Source organism: Choloepus didactylus, chromosome 3, assembly GCF_015220235.1.
Source record: "Choloepus didactylus isolate mChoDid1 chromosome 3, mChoDid1.pri, whole genome shotgun sequence".
Taxonomy (NCBI): domain Eukaryota; kingdom Metazoa; phylum Chordata; class Mammalia; order Pilosa; family Megalonychidae; genus Choloepus; species Choloepus didactylus.
The window spans coordinates 46,122,310-46,141,504 of record NC_051309.1 but is presented as its reverse complement, the minus strand read 5'-3'; the positions used below and the strand labels follow the sequence as shown (position 1 = coordinate 46,141,504).

Sequence of the window (19,195 nt, the reverse complement as noted above, 5' to 3'; positions counted from 1 at the left end):
GGAGAGCACAGCGCGCGCCGGATGGGTTCCATCCCGCTCCGGCCAAGTCCCATCCCGCTCCAGCCAACACTCGCCTTTTTTACGGCTCTCTGGCTGAAGTGCAGGCCCCAGCGGGCGCCGTGAGAGGGCGCAGGGCACGTGACGGAGGCGGTCAAAGCACTGCGGAGCCGCGCCGCCACGAGGCCGCAGCGACCCGGGAGCCCGCCCGCTTCCGTCCCGCACGTCAGCAACTGAGGTGGGTCAGGGAGCACGCGCGCGGCCCCGGGGGCCTCTTGGATACCGGTTTGGCCTTAGCAGAATCCCCCGGTGAGTGCAAGTGCCTGATGGATGTCTGGAACTGAACACAGGTAGCATAAGGGGTAGGAAAGGAAGCTAATTCTACAGGAGCAAGAGACGGGCAAATTGCTCACAATATGACACAGGTTGGGAGCTGACTTATTGTGCCTTGATCATTCCCAAACCCTATGTCTCCAAGAGAAACAATCCAAAAATTAGGAGGGAGAAATGAATTGAAACCAAATCGATGGTCTGACAGTGGAACTGAAACCAAACTGAAACCAGAAGCACCTAAACCAAATTCCCCAATAAAAAGCAATTGCAGAGTTCAGTATGTAGGGGGGGCGGGGGAGTTACCTAGTGTGTGCAGAATTGTGGCAATCGTACAATGGACACAAAGGGTCTTTCATGGGTGCCTCACCTGGTTGTTCGATGGAAGCTGCAGTCCTGCACCTTTTGGATATCGGGAGACCTCCAAATTTGTCAAAAGACTGATTGGAGTTGAAATTACAGATTATAGCATTTTATTTGGGACACCAAGTTTTGTTGCAGCAAGGAAGCTGGGGCATTTGCAAAAATGAAAGCAACTCTGAACTTCTAGGTCTGGCAAACGATTTTTAGAGACATAAAAAGAAGTTAGCTTGAATCCTATTGATTGGATGAGGGCTTGTTCAACTTGAAGGGGTGGATTTAGGGCAGGTGGGCTTGAATTTGTACTGGATCAAACATGTGCTGATTTGAATGTATTATGTCCTCCAAAATGCCATGTTCTTTGATGCAATCTTGTGGGGGCAGATGCATTAGTGTTGATTAGGTTGGAATATTTGGATTGAGTTATTTCCATGCAGATGTGACTAGTAACACCTTTGATTAGGGTGTGATCTGCTGATGGGATTGTTTCCATGGAGGTGTGGCCCCGCCCATTCAGCTTGGATCTTGATTTAATTAGTAGAGTTCTGTAAAAGCTCAGAGATAGAAGGACTTCAGAGAAGCTGCAGCTGAGAGACACATTTTGAAGACAGCTGTTGAAAGCTGACACTGACAGTTGGAGAACACCATTTTGAAATACAACCTGGGAGCAAGCAGATGCCAGCCACATGCCTTCCCAGCTAACAGAGGTTTTCGGACACCATCAGCCATCCTTCAGTGAAGGTACCCTGTTGTTGATGCCTTATCTTGGACAGTTTATAGCCTTAAGACTGTAATTTTGTAGCCATATAAATCCCCTTTATAAAAGCCAATCCATTTCTGGTGTTTTGCAAGATGGCAGCATTAGCAAACTGGAACAAAACATAATGAAGTAGGAACTTGACTTGGTGGGGATTTCAAAATTCAAAAGATATCAAGAGGAAACTCAAGAAGGAGTTTTGGTTTGGTTTTGGGGGGGGTTGTGTGTGTGTGTGTGTGTGTTTTGTTTTGTTTTGTTTTTTCTCTGAGTGCTCTCTTTGTAAATTTTTATCAAATGGATGGGAACATGGCTAATACTAAATGTCAAATAAACCAAAAGCTATGTAAATTTGCTCTTGCATGGCATTACATGTATGGCTGGATACTTTCTTGAGAGAATTGTCTGTAATGTTTACTGTAAGGATCTTGAGAATAAGAGTTAAAAAATGTTTCCTTTCCATCCCTATCCCCTTACTTTTGCTGCAAGACTCACCTAGTTCAGGAATTCTACAGGATTGGAAAATCAACAGGCCTTTGTTTTAAAAGCTTAAGCTATGAAGTCTAACTGATTTTCTGAGAAGGAGAGGCTCTGATGGTTAAATAGTGGGAGAGGGTTTGTCCTGGAGAGGGTTGGTTTCCTAAAGAATGAAGGGGTTGAGAGAAGGTGTCACTTGTGTGAATAGCAGGTGCCTGTGCCCAATTCCCATACTGCACCAATGTCCCACAAGTGTGGCAGAACCTCTGATAGTTGCAAGTGCATAGATACCTCGGACACTAAGCAAACAGCCCTTATGGCTGATAGTAGACAAAAGCAAGAGGAGATTGTGGGACTATGAGTAACAAACCCCTGACATTAACAGGAACAAGGAACAGCTCAGCAGTGACCATGAAGAGCTAACACCAGGGGCAACTTTCAAATGTCCTGAGCTTCTTAAAATGGGGAAGTTTTCTTAAAATGATTGAGGGTGGCTTTCTCCACAAACCCTGAGCTAAGCAAAGCTGATTTAGAAAAAATAAAGGAATATGACATTTGTCACACCTGAGTGCCTTCATTCAAATTCATAATCCAGTTCTATTTGGTTCTTCTTATTCTCTTAAAAAAGATTCTCTCTCCTAATCTTGAATATAAAATGCTAACTTCTCTATGTTATACTCTGTGATATATAAATGGTAGAGGGAGAGCCACATAGCAAAGATGACTGGGCATGATGTTATGCTGAAGACTCTTTTCCTTTAAGATAAATGAGAAGCAGTGCTAGCCTCAGTAGGTGGAAGGTGACAAGAATAAAATTGGACTCTCCAAATTCCTTCACCTGATGTGTCTTCTTGTATATTTTTATGGTTATCTCCCTGTTTAACAGCCCTGTATCAATTTCTCCATGTAGGAATTGTCAGGTTCTTTAATACACCAAATATCAGAAGATACCAGAAGACCAATATCAGAAAAGTCCATCAGTCAGAAGCAAGTGGGAGATGCCTTAATTGCTACAACTTAATTATCAAGTGGCATGTGACAATGAAAGCAAGATTTAGCCCTAATATTCTAAATGTGTAAACCATCATACACCTGTTTTTATAGCTCCAGGAGGAGTGCCACTCTGTCCCTGGTACACTGATTCTTACCTTGCATGAAAGCTTTACTCTGCAGCAAATATAATGATGACCATTCAGTCTTGATGTTGGGTGAGGAAACAGAGTCCTCCATGAATCATAGGGATGCAGGGTGAAGGGAGCCAGAATTTAATCCCCCACCACTAGAGGTATGAGACAGCAGAGTTAGTACAAGAATAGCAAGCCTGTGCAAACATGTAACCAACAGATGTGCTGAATGCCACTCATTCATCAAAAGAAAGCTATTTCTACCATCCTTATGCCAGTTGGCAAATGCTCTGGTATAAATTTTGATAATAATATTTAAAACACTAAGTCGCTACCTCTGGAGGGTTGCTAATTCTTATTAGGACATTTCAAATGACATCTCACCACCCCTAAGGTATAGCTAGGTGTCAACTTGCCAATGCACACAGATAACACTGTTTTTACTGAAACAATTTTAAAGTAAATTACAGACAACACAATATTAGAGAACTGTCTTCTGTGCATTGTATGCCAATAATTGTCAAGCTATGCAAAATTGTTAAGCTATTACTAGAATAATTAAGCATCTCTTTGAAAAATAAGAATGTTGAAGCACAGAAATCTACTGAAAGTTTTGTGACCTTGGACAAGATTTTAAATCATTCTAAGGCTCAGATTTTTTTCATCTGTACTTTATGGTCATTGCAATAAATACATAGGATATAGACCTAATGTTCTTTACTCAATGCTGGATATTCAGAAATGACTCCATCAATTATAATTTTAAAGTTCCAAATGAAATATAAATGACTTATAAGAATTTTTAGGACCTCAATTTAATAAAGATAATTGTATCTAGCAATAAGAGAATTCGACTGTTACATAGAAGTTGAAAGATAATCTAAGACTAATTCCTTCAAGAAACTGTGACTTAAGTTTTTTTACTTGCCTGAGATAGCATAGAAAATCTTATTATAACTAAAGACCAATGAAGGTCTAATATTGGTCCAAAAGACAGAGCTAGCACATTTATGAATTAAATCCTCTTCACGTTTTAGTTAGCATAACTGTATTCAACATATCACATCCTAAGAGCACTCTTTTATACCAGATACCTGCATCATATTATGTCAGGTTATTCACTTCTCCCAGGCTCTTTTCACTTTGTTCCTTCTGGATGTTATGGCAAGAGATACATATATCACTTATCATCCCAGAGGGTTTCACAGCAAGCCCTATTGCTGGCTACGGTTTACCACATTCAGTCCTGGACCAATCCCAAGTTTAGTTCCACAGTGAGTCACCAATTGGCAAGATATCAGAATGTTTCTAGTCCTGGGAACTGCCGGAGATAAAATGAAATGGAGATGGCAGAGTAGAAACCCACAGTCAAAGGCTTACTTCCAACTCCTTACACAAAATTCAATTTAGGAGGACTATGGTGCAGTAATACCAGTAGACTATGAATTTTATGGAGGATGCTGAGTAATTTTTGGCCTTTCCACAATTTCTCACATTAACCATGTGTTAAAAGAATACAGAATTATCAATGATTTTTCCCCCCATTTCTAACACTCTAACACACAAATCCTTTATTCTTAAGAGTAAATAGTCTTAGAATTGAAATGGATATTAGGGGATCTAATTCAGTCTCTCAAATAACACCCACCTTTTCAGCACTCCCCTCAGGCAGCAGCCGAGTACATTGTTTGGCAAATCCAGTTATTAGAAGGTCCTTACTTATAACCAACTGAAATCTGCCTTTCTGTAACTTCAGGTGCTGGTCAGAAGTCAATCCTAAGACCACAGCATTTCAGAGTTGGCAAGAATCTCAAAATTATCCTGCTCCCTGGAGCTTCCCCAAACAAATTAAATAGCATTCTACATTAGAACCTACATAACAAATCATCCCAAAACAACAAACATTTATTATTTCTCATGATTTTGTGGACCAGCTGGATGATTGTTCCAGTCTAGCCAGTTCAGCTGAAGCTGAATGGTCTAGGATTGCCTAATTCCTATGTCTGGCAGTTCTCAGGCTGGTTGTTCTAAGAGTGCCTTCAGCTGGGAAAACTCTCTGCTCCACGTGGTCTCTCATCCTCCAACAAGACAGACTAGGCTTCTTCACATTGTAGACTCAGGGTTCCAGAGAGCAGTACTTTTCAAACCTCTGGTGTGCCCTGTTCTCTAAAGTCCTTTTGGCCACGTGGAGATTCAAAAGATGGAGAGCAAAACTTCATCGGTAAATGATAAAAACTGAAATGTCACATTGCAAAGTGGTATGCACACAAGGATGGGAAGAATTTGGGCCAATCTTCCAGAGAGTCCTATGAGCATATAACACTGACTGTATACTTCCCCTTCATCATTCTTTCCAGGCTAAGTCATCCAGTTCCTATAACAAGCTTTCAAATCCCCTTGCATGTAGGCCATTCTCTCATAGCACTACAACTCATCCATATCCCCCTTAAAAGGCAGGGCCAAGATTTTCCTGTGGACTCCAAATGTTTTATCTTCAGTAATACTATTGAATTCTGTATTAGGTTGTGTTTGGCTACAAGCAACAGAAAAGCTGAGTAATAGTGACTTAAAATGTAAAACTATGTATTGTTTGCTTAACAAGCTGGCAACTTGACAATGTCTGGTTATATAAAAATATCCAAAATTCTCTTAGGATCTGCAGCATGGTTGCAAGAAGTCTGACTTAACTCTGAATAATCATATCTTCATACTGTCATGCCCAAAGTGGAGTAGGGGCAGGGGGTGGACAGAGGAGTGAGATAGAAATGTCTTAATTTACCTTTATCATTTCATCAGGAAGAAAACATCTTTCCCAGAAGTGTCAGAAAATTTTCCCATGAACCTCATTGGCCAGAATTGGGCCATATAGCAATTCCTAGCTCCATAGAGACTTTGGATACAAATTCTTGCTTTGTCAGCCTATTGTGGGAACTGGCAAGGGAAAAGAGGATTAGGAATTGCTATTGGGTTTAGTAACTGGGCAGTCAACCAAGAGTGGCAGACACACCTTCCCAGAAACACGTGACATTTTCAGGCAGACAAATTCTGATATCTTTTTAGATATGACAAAGAAATGTTAATGGACTCTTTAAATTGGTAAGTAACATGCACCTCATATATGATAGGGAATAGAGCATAGTATATACTCTATTTTATATGAGAGCTCTGAAGTCAAACTGTCTAGGTTCAAATCCCAGCTAATAACTTACCAGCTGGATAATTGTGAGTAAACTATTTAACCTCTCTTTGACTCAGGTTCCACATCTTAAAAAATAAAAATAATGGTACCTACTCATAGCAGAAATAGAACAAGGAAAAAGGATGTCTATTGCACATCTTACTTGGTGATGAAAACCTTGTATTTACAGTTTGACGCCATCTTTTTAACATAGTAGCATTGAAGTGACCACAACAAAAAAGTCCCCCACCTCAAAATGACCATATTTAATGAGATATGATATTCCACACATACAGTTTAAAACTGCATTCACAGATTTAGCAGACATCATACTGTTGACTCAGACTGAACTTCAATCAATTAAAATCTCATGTCTACTCTCAAGATTCCCATGATCTGCTTCGTGACTTCATGTAAACTATGCTTCCTAAATATGTTGAAAGATAGATATATCCAAATTTTGTGATAAGAGACACACAGGTAAGCTTGAAGGAAATGCAGGCAAGCAAGGTTGAATAATAAACAATTTTCTCTTTTCCCAGTCTCCTAATTCTAATAGTTCAAAAGAAAAACAAAAGAAAAAAAATAATTCTAATAGTTCAATCTCATTCTAAATCCATCAGTATTAGCAGAGAGAAGAGAACAAGGAGATTGTCTGTGGCTTAACAAGATTATCTATGCAAATTAAACTGAATTTCTTTTATCAGTATTTGTTATGTGGCAATTTGGTAAATCCAATTGGGTCAAAGAATAGGTTTCCTCCTATTTCAAAGATGCTATATTCTGAAAATAAGATGTATTTCAATAAAACATAAATGTCACATCAAGGTTCTCCTCCTTAGAATGTTTTAGGATATAAACAAATTAGTTAAGAATTCCTTTTAGGACTAGTGAAGTTATTAATGGTACATCATGGAATGCTATGCTGTTGCAACAAGAAAATCTCTGTAGACTGATATGGAATATTTCCAGGATATATTATTAAGAGAGGAAAACAAAATGTAAACCATGAATACAATACAAACTTAGTCAAGAAGGAGGTGGGAGGGATAAAAATATATATTCATATTTGCAAGTATTTGCATAAAGAAATTTGTAAAAGCATATAAGTAACCAGTAGACGTGGTTAATTATGGTCAAAAAGACAAGAAACTTTAAAATGAGTACCTTTTTAATATTTGAATTATGTGAATATATATTATCTAGTCAAAGAAATGAAATTAAAATGTTTCAAGTCCCCATTTGTATTCAAATCAGTTTGGCTCATGATTTAACAATGTTATAAGGAAGGGCATTTACCAAAATAACATAAATTATCTTTGGATGTCTGAATTAAAGATTTTTTTTAACTTCTTTTTATTTTTCTGGTACTCCCCTGTGGTAGAAAGTATAATGGCCTCCAAAGAGATCCGTGTTCTAATTTCTGGCATCTACATATATGTTGGGTTACATGGGACAGGGGAATGAATTAAAATTGCTGATGCAATTAAAATTGCTAATAGTTGACCTTAAAATAGGGAGATTATTCTGGATTATTTGAGTGGGCCACTACATTTATGGCAATTTGTTATAGCAGCAATGGGAAACTAAAACCCCTCACTGTATTGTCAATAATGAGTATTATTTTAACAATCAGAAAAAAATAAGATGTAAAAATTTTTTCTATATGCATGCAAGTGTGAAGTATTAACAGAGTACTGTATTACATTTTCCTGAAGTAATATATGTGTATATGAGATGTTATACCCCATTAGCTTCTAATTATTCAAAGAGTTGCCCCCAAGGCACTCAGACAATCTGCAAAAGGTGCAAAAAGACCACGAGTGTGCTTCCCAATCCCTGGTGTTGATATTTTTCATTCTACTCATTATCTAGTCCTTAACCTACTGCCTTTCAAATAGCAGGTATTTTGTATAGCCCCCAGCAGAAGTGCAGATTTTATAATTGATAAGAAATCCAGACTGTAAAAAAGAAAAGACACGTATCAGAAAATATGTGCCAATACAACTTCATTGTTTGAACAGCAGAAAATGTTCTGAGCCACCCTACAGAAATCCATTTCTAATGGGATGTACTTAGTTTTCCAGAGACCAGAAAATTGCCTTTTATGAATGTATTGTCATTGTAATGGTTGGAAAAAGAACAAAAAATTCCACCAAATTCCTTTATATTTCATTGTAGTTTTGAAACCTTAGAAACCCAAAAAGCTATACATCGTAGTAGCTTGATTTTTTTAATATGAAAAATAAAAGCAGATGGAAGATCTTTAGAGAATAGAAGCTAAGTAATCCTCTTAAGAAAAGTGTTTAACTTTTTCTTAAATTGTTTCCTCGCTAATTATGGGTAATACATGCTCATTGTAGAAAATACAGTAAAATACATGGAAGAAAATATTAATCATTCATATTCAGAGGAAACTATTGCTAAAGTTTTTGCTCTATTTCTTTCCATTCTTTTTATATGCATTTTTCATAATAAAGACATAATAATATGTGGTATACTTAATGTTATATCTTAGCTCCTTCTGTTTTCATTAAAACAATACCTTTCACTCAGGATGTAAAACTCTGTAGCCGTAACTTTAATATTTGCATAATTTTTATATTTGTACCAATGATCTGCTTCGTGACTTCATGTAAACTATGCTTCCTAAATATTGGCCAGAATTTTTAAAATGGGACAAATTATATATTGATTTTCAATCTTCTTCATTTTACCTCCATAGACATGTCTCCAAATAATGCTAAAATCAGCCTCCATCTGAAAGTATATTTTGAGCTATATCATCCGAAGGGCTCAAAAACAGAAAAGCACAAAATATTTTAAGTGCAGAGTTTGTGTGTATGTGTGTGCACGTGTGCATATGTGTGTGTGCATGGGTCCTGGGCCATTTTGCCCTCAGATCTACCCCACTCTACCCAACCCCCCTTCTTGTCTCTACTTTCTATAACAAGGTGGCTGACCCCTCAGGCTGGTGTTTCCTGGGCTCTCTGTCAGTAGGCTGCAGGGCCAGTGGCAGGCACTGGAAAGACACTGGCAGGCTGGAGGAAGAAGTCAGGGCATTTCTTCCCCTCCCTCTCTGTGTCAGGCAGTTTCTCTGTGACTCCAGCTCCCTGGAGCTCATACCACAGTCCAGCTTCTGCTGGGTGACTCCAGTCCTTAGGCTCTGGTGACACTACTTCCTCCTTTTATTTAGGAAGAGTAGTGTCCTCCTGCTGTTACTAATCTCTGGGTAACCTTGCCATCCCAGTTGGCCCTCTCACTCCTTCATTGCCTGAGTATCCAAATAAAGTATCCTCTATTAAAAACACTACAAGTGGTTTCTGTGTTGCTGCTTAAACAGGGGTACAGGGGGGAATGCTTTTCCCTCTCCTGTTATTTCTTACCGTATGGAAGAGGCTCCTCTATGAAATAGTCCTGGTTCTCTCTGCCCCTCCCCATTTATAAGGAAGGAAGAATTTAATTTGGTTGAGGAGTTTGGAAGGAGAAATAGGGCATGCAGAACCCAGCCTTTTCCTCTCCCCTTTCTTTTGGAAGTCAGCCCACCCTCAGACAGTGTGTGCTCTGCTCTACTTTCAGCAACATGATAAGAGGGTCTGGCCTAAAGTGGTGCTTCCAGGTTTCCAGAGCTGCTTATGGATTTATGTTTCAAGATTAAGAAGTCCACTTGCCTACAGATTCAAGCACATTCTGCCATATCAGCTTTAACAGTAATAAAGGTAAGATTTCTATTCCTCTATCTGCCTTCCTCTTGGTTCTTATATCTCAGTTGCTTCAGAACTCAAACAGTGCAGAGGGTCTTTACCGAGACTCCTTAGAAACCCCAGCATGTACTATACATATAGATTACATTCTAATTAACCTTCTTCCTAAGTCACTAGATCAATTAAAAATAATAGCTAACTTTATAGCTTACGTTTTGCCAGGTTTGTACTAAGTACTTACATGTTGCTCATTTAATCTTCAAAACAATAACATATGTATTATTAAGATTCCTATTTATAGCCAAGAAAAATGAAACACAGAGAATTTATATAACTTGCCCAAGGTCACACAGCTAATAAGTAGCAGAAGCATCAATGAAACCCCAAAAGTTAGGCTATAGAATCTGTGCCCTGAAGCACCAAGCTATGCTGCCTAAATTTAGATTTTAACAAATGTCCTTCATCTAGTGTGAATTCATTTTCAGTCTTAGGTATCTTAGGTATATTACTTTCAAATGCATTTTGTAATCCAGCAAGCAATCTCAGTTTTGCCCTGCCTCAACTTTAATGTAGAACTCCACACTATTTCCCTCTCCAAAACGAATCCGTTCTCACTAAAAACATTACCAAGCAATTTAGATTTTATGAAAGATTTCATTTATGAGACATAAGAAGGGATTTGCATCAAGTATACCATGGCCAACTACAGTGTTGTAGTCAATGAACACATTTCTGAAGATTCCTATAATTCTATTCTGGCAAATTGAACAATTAGCCCATGGAAATAAAGATAACATCAGATTACAATATTTTCAATTTTTATTTCGGAAAAGTTCATTGATATTTTTATATCATACTATTTCAAATTTGAATGTCACATTTGCATAAAACAAATACATTTATATATCTTTCCTACTGCTTTCTCTGTGGGCATGGGAAAATGTTCATCTCCAACCTCCCACCACAAAGCAAGCTGACTCTTGCCTCCAACCACCCTGTCCCATCATCTTAGCAACTGCCGACCCCCCCACACACAAAAGCTTCCATTCTTTATTATGCTTTGCAAATTAGTCCTGCTTATACCTCCAGACATGCTTACCTATATTCACCACGAGGCTCAACAAATATCTTCCCTGTCATAAGAACCTACTCTTCTTAGAAAAAGAAAGAGGTGGATATTAATAGATAAATTAATGCAGTGTTGTATTGGAGCCAGCTTGCACCAGCTTGCAAGAGACAATTGCTAAATTTTCAGAAATTTTTTGAGCAGTTGTTAAACACAGCCATTATTTAAAACTAAGTTTTATAAACGTACAATTAAATAACTTACATTAAAACAAAGGTAATAAATACTCAAAACTCATTACTTCCTAGTTATTTTAATGTATTTTACTATTATCTATGAGCAAAGTTATTTATATCTATTGTATCTGTATGGTGAAAATACTATATGATAATGTTCTACTGTGTATCACTTCCTAACTCTGCGTCCCATAACATCATTAGAAATAATATGGGCTGTGGTGGGAGTATTTATGTCACAGAAATTGGCAAGCATTACAAATTAAAAGCTTTTCTCCCCAGAGAGCCAATTTTTAACCATTTACCGGCACACCGTTAGATAGATAGATGGATAGAGTTAAAGATAGATAATCGATAGATGATCAATAGATGATGTGCCAGCTTGAAACTGTTATGTACCCCAAAAAAGCCATACTCTTTTAATCCAATCTTGTGGGTGCAGACTTACTGTGAGTGGGATCTTTTGATTAGGTTGTTTCCATGGAGATGTGACCCACCCAGTTGTGGATGAGGCCTTTGGATTAGATTATTTCCGTGGAGATGTGACCCCACCCATGCAAGTGGGTCTTGATTAGTTTACTGGAGTCCTTAAGAAAGCTCAGGGAGAAAGAGAGAGCTCAGAGCTGACACAGACCCAGACACATGGAGATGCAGACAGAAAGATGTTTGGAGATGCTAAGCTAAGAGATGAAGCCCAGAGTTTGCCTCAGAGAAGCTAAGTAAGAACCCACAGATGCTTAAAGAGAAAGCCACTGGAATCAGAAGCTGAAAGCTACGCAACCTGGGGGAAAGGACCAGCAGACACCAGCTACGTCCTTCCCAGCTGACAGAGGTGTTCTGATGCCATCAGCCTTTCTTCAGTGAAGGTATCCTCTTGTTGATGCCTTAGTTTGGACACTTTTATGGCCTTAAAACTGTAAATTTGTAACCTAATAAATCCCCTTTATAAAAGCCAGTCCATTTCTGGTATATTGCATTCTGGCAGCTTTAGCAAACTGAAACAGATATTGATAGATGACAGATAAACAGATAGATGATAGAGATAAAGTTGTGAGTTGAATTGTGTTCCCCAAAAGATATATTCAAGTCTTAACTTCTGAAACCTGTGACTGTGATGTTATTTGGAAATAAAGTCCTTGCAGATATAACCAAGTAAAATGAGGTCATACTGGATTAGGATGGACCTTAATCAAAAGACTGGTGTCCTGATAAGTAGAGAAAGATTTGGAAATAGAGGAGAGGCAGAGAAGGCCATGTGAAGACAGAACAGAAATTGGAATTATGCATCCATAAGCCAAGAAAGATCAAGGATTGCTGGCAACCACCAGAGATAGAGAAAACACAAGGAAGGATACTTCCCTGGAGCCTTCAGAGCTGACATTTTAACTTTGAACTTCTAGCTTCCGAAGCTGAGAAAGAACACATTTCTGCTGTTTTAGGTCACCCAGTTAGTGGGACTTTGTTACTGTAACCCTAGGAAACCAATACAGATACATAGGTGTTAGATAGATTAGATGTTAGATAAATTATATTGATTAGATTAGATAAACAAGATAGATGAGAAGAAGAGATAATTGATGAAAGAGATTCTGTTTTTGTTACAGAAATACTTCTGCATTTTTGTATTTTCTTAAGCAAAAATTATAATAAATTAAGTAAAACATTATTGCATATTATATATATTTCCCATTGGACTATAGAATACATGGTTTCATATACAAGCATGAAAAGTAAAACTCAAACAACACACCAAACCTCCTTTCACATAAAAAGACAGCAATATGGAGAGGGAAATAACAATACAAGCCGTATGGAACTGGCACAAAGTCCCTTTGAAGAACTGGGAAAGAAACGCTGAGGCTGCACATGTCCCAGGGAGCACATTTGTGTATTCTAAATTATAGACAGTTAGCATAATATTCTCCACTAGACGGATACCCTCAGAACTGTCTTCTCTAAACAAGAAAAATGATATTTATATTGTAATGGAGGGTAACCAATCTCTATATAAAAGAGCATGACCAAGTAAATTTGAAAAATTTGTAAACTGGAGAGTTTAGGGCTGATTTTGTGGGGATTAAAATGTAGTGACATTACATATCTAAGGGTTTTGTGTGGTAGTAGCTTCAGCTTGAGACCCAAAGAGCAAAGGCAGCATTGCTTTGTGTTTTATTCCAGGCATATTTGCAAATAGAAAATACCTTTTTATACAAAATTTAAAAATATTATATGCTTTATAATTTTAGTTATAAACATTAAAATAAATATGGGGTAGAAGAAATTCATACATTTACAATGTTAAAATTACAATGTCACCAGAGAGATATAAAGCTTATTATGCAAGGGCTCCATCTTGTAGATATTTACAGTGTCCTTGGAGAGACAACTGCCTAAACTGGTGGGAGTACAAATATGATCCCAACTTTAAAGAATCCAATTGCCCCATCTCTGAATTATCTAAACTCTTTCCCTTCAGTGAGTTGAGGAGAAAGCTGCCTACTTAGTTCTAGGAGAACCATCATTCATAGTGCACAAGAGAAAATTGGAGAGTTTGATGAGGGTGCTGTGAACCTTGGTTTATAATTCCTATTACCTCTGTTGCTATATCCTGGTGTCACTCTTGAAAGCTGGTCCTGGCCTGCGGCTGCTGTCATTCTTGCTGGGCCAGATCCTTGCAGAGACTATAGTGACACCTCATGTTTAGACTTCCAAAATTTTATCTCCTTATGTTTGCACTCACCAGTCCACCTACCATGCCAGGGTGCCTGGTCAGAGATATTTCTGGCCCAGGCTCAAGCTATGTCAGAGTCAATCAACCACAAATACAGACAGCGGTAGTGATTCTAGGTCACTAGTAAGATTTGCCCTTCTTCACTTTGAGATTCCCTTCAAGGCTTTCATGGGTTTCTTCACAGGGGACCACAGCAGGGCCATCTCAAACCATCAGAAAAGTGATACCATTAAATATCTGAAGGGAAGAGGATGGAGTCTCACTATGTCCTCCCAGAATATTTCTTGACCTCTCTGCAAACTTACCTACCTCTTTCCAAGAGATTCATTCTGCATGTGAGGGGTTCGAGACGGGTTGGGACTAGTTATTGTCAGGGCTGTAGGTGAAAACTCACTTGTAGTTGTACAACCAAAAGGGAATATTTAAGATATTCTCCCAGAACTAAGAAAATCTGCTACAAGATGATATTCTGTGTCAACAAAGACAGATGTTCACTTTGGTCCCCTTAAAACGTCCTGCCTCACCAGATATAGTGCAGCTTAAATAATTCAGAAAGCCATCTGGGCTTTGATAAATGTGTATACTAATTCAATGGAACCATGGAGTATGGCTCAATTAAGTTTGATTGAATAGAAAGGCTTTTTCAGAGCCAATAATATACGATCTGGGACTTAAAATGTGGATTATGAAGACAGAGAGACAAAGGGAGATATGGGCAAAACAGCCCAAGGAAAAGGATGTGTAAATATTTAAAAGTAAAGGTGAGCCATTTACGTAGGTCACAGAAACACAGAGTTCATGGGTGACCAGGAATGATGGGAGTTGAGAAAGGAAAGTTGGATGGAGAGTCATCCTCTGTTCAGCTTTGAATATCACATTAATGAGTTGGGAAGTCACCCAAAGAGTAAGAGTAGGAGTAATGAGTAGGAGTAGGAGTAATGAGTTTGGATTCATAATTTAGAGAGATAACAGGGGATGGACATGTGGGAGGCTGGAGGCAAGAACCAAAAGCTCTTCTCATTGTCCAGGGGTAAGATAGCACAGCCATAAGTTAGAGTAGAGGCAGTGGCAGCCAAAGAGAGAGAATAGATTCCAGTAACATTGCAATATATAATTGCAAACACTAGGGAGTATTTACATGTAGGGTGTAAAGCAGAGGAAAAAGTCAGAAATGATACTGAGGCTTGTAGCAAGGGAAACTGAATGGAAGCCATTAACGGCACTAGGAAACATCGAAGGAAGAGAATTGAAATGGGGCTAGAGACCATGCGTTTCCCTTGGATTTCCTGAGTTTGAAGTGCCTGCAGGATATTCATGTTGAGAGGCACTTTCCAAATTCGCATTAAAAAAAGAAAGAAAATGCCCTTTTTTTTGTCTCTAGGCTCAAAATGGCCCTGTGCTACAAGGACATCCAAATACTCTTGATAACAAAATTTCTCATTACATACAAACATTCTGCTACAAAAACATTTCTGGTACCAAGGAAACAGAATAGATAGGTTGAAAATATTTATTAGTTTTTGGTTTGAGTGTTTATATAATTAATGAAACAGTAAAAAATAATGCAAAAGGAAGAAATTAAGAAATAGCAGGGACTCACATTTGGCTATTTGGAAAAAAATATAATGATTAGAACCTTACCTCATACCTTGAACCAAATTAAATTCAGGTAGATTAAAGAAAAAATAAAATAGAAGAAAATGAAGGTGAATGTTTATCCAATTGTTTGATCTCATGATAGGGAATATTTTCTCCACTTAAAAACCATGGGGAAAAGATCACAAAGTTTATGATTAATAAATTTGACCATGTAAGCACTTTGTATCTCTGTACTTCAATAAGCAGCATTAATTGAATTTAAAAGATTCACAACAAATAGAAATTTATAAGTAATAAATAGGACAAGAAAAAATAGTATCATTTATATATAAATATCTCATATGATTCTTTTAGAAAATCAATAAGAACAAAAGAAAATGGATTATAATATATATACAGAAAGGTAATAACTTTAAAGTACAATTTAACAAGTAGTTATATAGGTAATTTCAAACAATGTTATGGGTTACAGTTCCACAGTTTCTGTTCTTTCCTTATTGTAAAATACAAGATGTATACAGAAAAGTGGTAACTTTCAAAGTACAATTTAACAAGTAGCTATAGAGCAAATTTCAAAGAATGTTATGGGTTATAATTATATATATTATATATACATATATATAACAGAAATATGTTATATTTCACAATAAGAAAATAACTGAAATTGTGCAACTGTAACCCATAGCATTCTTTGAAATTTGCTCTCTGGCTACCTGTTGAGTCATTCTTTGAGAGTTACCACTGTTATGTATGTGTGTTGGATTTCACAGTTAAAAAAGTACTTAACAAAGAAAATGGAAAAAGCTAGGAATAGACAATAAAATTCACCCTCACTTTTGATGAAGACAATTTTATATATTTTTTAAAACATTATAAGAAAACCCATTGCTAGCAAGTTTGCAATAAATAGGCGCTCTCAAACATAGCTGGTAAGAGTATACATTTCAAAAATTTTTAAAAAGCAAATTTAATATTTATCAAATTTGCTTGTTCCAATTCTAAGAACACAAACTAAAGAAATCATTGAAAAGACAGACATAATTTATACATTTAAATGCTTATGTACTATGTGATCATGATATATATTCAAAGATTTAAATATTTCAAAATTTGTATGCTGATGTTTAAAAACATGAAAAATAGCAAACAATGTAAAAGTCTAATAATAAAGGATGGTTCTACAAAAAATGATCCACTCAGGTAATATGTACAATTTCCAAATCAAACCAGTAGAGGGAAAGAATGTCCCTCTCTACTCTTCCCCTTCCCGCTGGAAAGAATGTTGGCATGATGGAGGAAGATGGAAGCCCCATGCTGATGATAGCAGATCCACAAGATAGAGCCTGGATCCCCAACACCTAGAGTCCCCCATATCAGCTAGAACCTCATCTCATGTAGGGCATGATCTATTCTCCCTCTCTCTCTCTCTCTCAATGTCTCTCTCTCTCTCTCTCTCTCTCTCTCTCTCTCTCTCTCTCTCTCTCTCTCTCTCTCTATTATTTTTCTAGGGCTACCATAACAAAGTACCACCAGTTAGGTAACTTAAAACAACAGAAGTTTATTCTCTCACACTTCTGAAGGCTAGAAATCTGAGATGAAGTTGTCAGCAGAGTCATGCCTTTTGGAAAGCTCTAAAAGAAGATACTTCCTTGCCTTTTCCTAGCTTCTGGTGGTAACTAGTAATCCTTGGCATTCCTTTGTTTGAGGCCGCATACTCCAGTCTCTGCCTCCATCTTCACATGGTCATTGTCTTCCCTCTGTGTCTCTTGTCCTCTTCTTATAAGAACACCAGTCATATTGGATTAGGGGCCATCCCACCATCCTACTCCAGTGTGACCTCATTTAATTTAACTAATCCACCCACAATGACCCTATTTCCAAATAAGGACACATTCTGAGGTACTGAGGATTAGAACTTCAACATATCTTTGGGGGTCATGTAATCCAACCCATAACAGTTAACCAAAAAATAATACGTTTTGCTCATTAATAAAAATTTAGGAACATACTTACGAAGGTTTGTGATATATCTGTGTGCCAGGGCACAGGGATGAGAAACATCACCTTCTAGGTTTGGGTCTCATTTTTTTTTATACCATGTAAGAAAGAAATCAGAGGCTACATTTCTTGTTCTTTAAAATAGTGTCATTAACAAAATGCTTTCATCCATTTCCAGGAAACAGATCAAGTTTTTAAGAAGATTTGTCAGTGGTTTAAAAAGTTTACAAGTTGACAATTGCCTCATGTAATTATTGATAAATAAAGCCCCAGAGATGGATTGACTTTTATAAAAGGGGGTTTATTTACACAGTTAAGTCTTAAGGGCATAAAGTGTCCAAGGTAATGCATCAACAATCGGGTAGCTTCACTGGAGAATGGCCAATGGCATCCAGAAAACCTCTGTTAGCTGGGAAGACAAGTGGCTGGCATCTGCTCCAGAGTTCTGGTTTCAGAATGGCTTTCTCCCAGGACGTTCCTCCTTAGGCTTCAGCTCCTCAAAAATGTCACTCTTAGTGCTCTTGGGTCATTTGTCCTCTCTTAGCTTCCCTGGAGCAAAAGTCTGCTTGCTAAGGCTGTCTCCAAAATGTCTCTGTAAGCTGAAACTCATCTCTCAGCTCCCGTGCATTCTTCAAAGTGTCCCTCTTGGCTGTAGCAAGCTCGCTCCTTCTGTCTGAGCTTATATAGTGCTCCAGTAAACTAATCAAGGCCCATGCTGAATGGGTGGGGCCACACGTCCATGGAAATTATCCAATCAGAGTTATCACCTACAGTTGGGCTGGTCACATCTCTATGAAAACACTCAAAGAATTACAATTTAATTAACAGTAATACCTCTGCCCACACAAGACTGCAGTATAGAATATGGCTTTTTCTAGGGGACATAATATATACAAACCAGCACAGCCCTAGAGCAAGTTATTAAAGGGTTGTAACAGAGATTGCCAATTGTCCCCAATACCCATCTTCCCCTACAGCTTTGGTAATAGAACCACCTGTTATTAGCTGGGCGCACAGTTGTCCAGAATAAAAATTACATTTCTCAGACTTCCTTACAGCTAGACATGGCTACGTGACTAAATTCTAGCCAATAGGATATATGCAGAGGTGTTGTACATGAGCTCCAGGAAGTATTCTTTCTTTCTCCACCCCTCCTCCTTCCTGCTGGCTGAATGCAGATGTGAGGTTTGTATCTGGAGCAGCCATTGTGAACTTTGAGTTGGAAGCTGGGTGTTACCGCCAACAGACCTGATAGAAAGTGCCTAAATCCCTCATGATGGTGGGGCCTCCTTATTAGTTATCAATTACCTACTTGTGCTTCCTGTTTATGTGAAAGAGAAATAAATGTCTGCCTTTTTCAAGCCACTATTACTTTGGGCTTTCTGTCTCTCCAATCCTAAATATTACAAAGATCAAAAATATGTAATTGTTCTATGTTCCCAATAGGATCAAAAAGGAAGGTAAGCAATATAAAATCTACTATAGAAAAGCAAACATATGATTAAAGGACTTTGAAATGAGAGTCAGTATAACAGATCAGCAACATTCACAAGACCTCAAAAACCTCAGTTATTCCTTTCTCTCCTTTTTTGTTCTCCAAATTATAAATCCTGTATTACAAGAAAGTCCTTCAGTCACCTC

At 37.9% G+C, this 19,195-nt stretch overlaps 1 long non-coding RNA gene across 1 annotated transcript in view; it reads left to right on the top strand.

Moving 5' to 3' along the window:
- Positions 1-9: 9 nt before the first annotated feature.
- LOC119529361 overlaps positions 10-19,195 on the top strand; it is a 78,054-nt gene continuing 58,868 nt past the window's right edge. The window contains exons 1-2 of the long non-coding RNA XR_005215848.1: positions 10-235; positions 9,800-9,939. This is a non-coding gene — a long non-coding RNA (uncharacterized LOC119529361). The remainder of the gene's footprint in view (positions 236-9,799; positions 9,940-19,195) is intronic.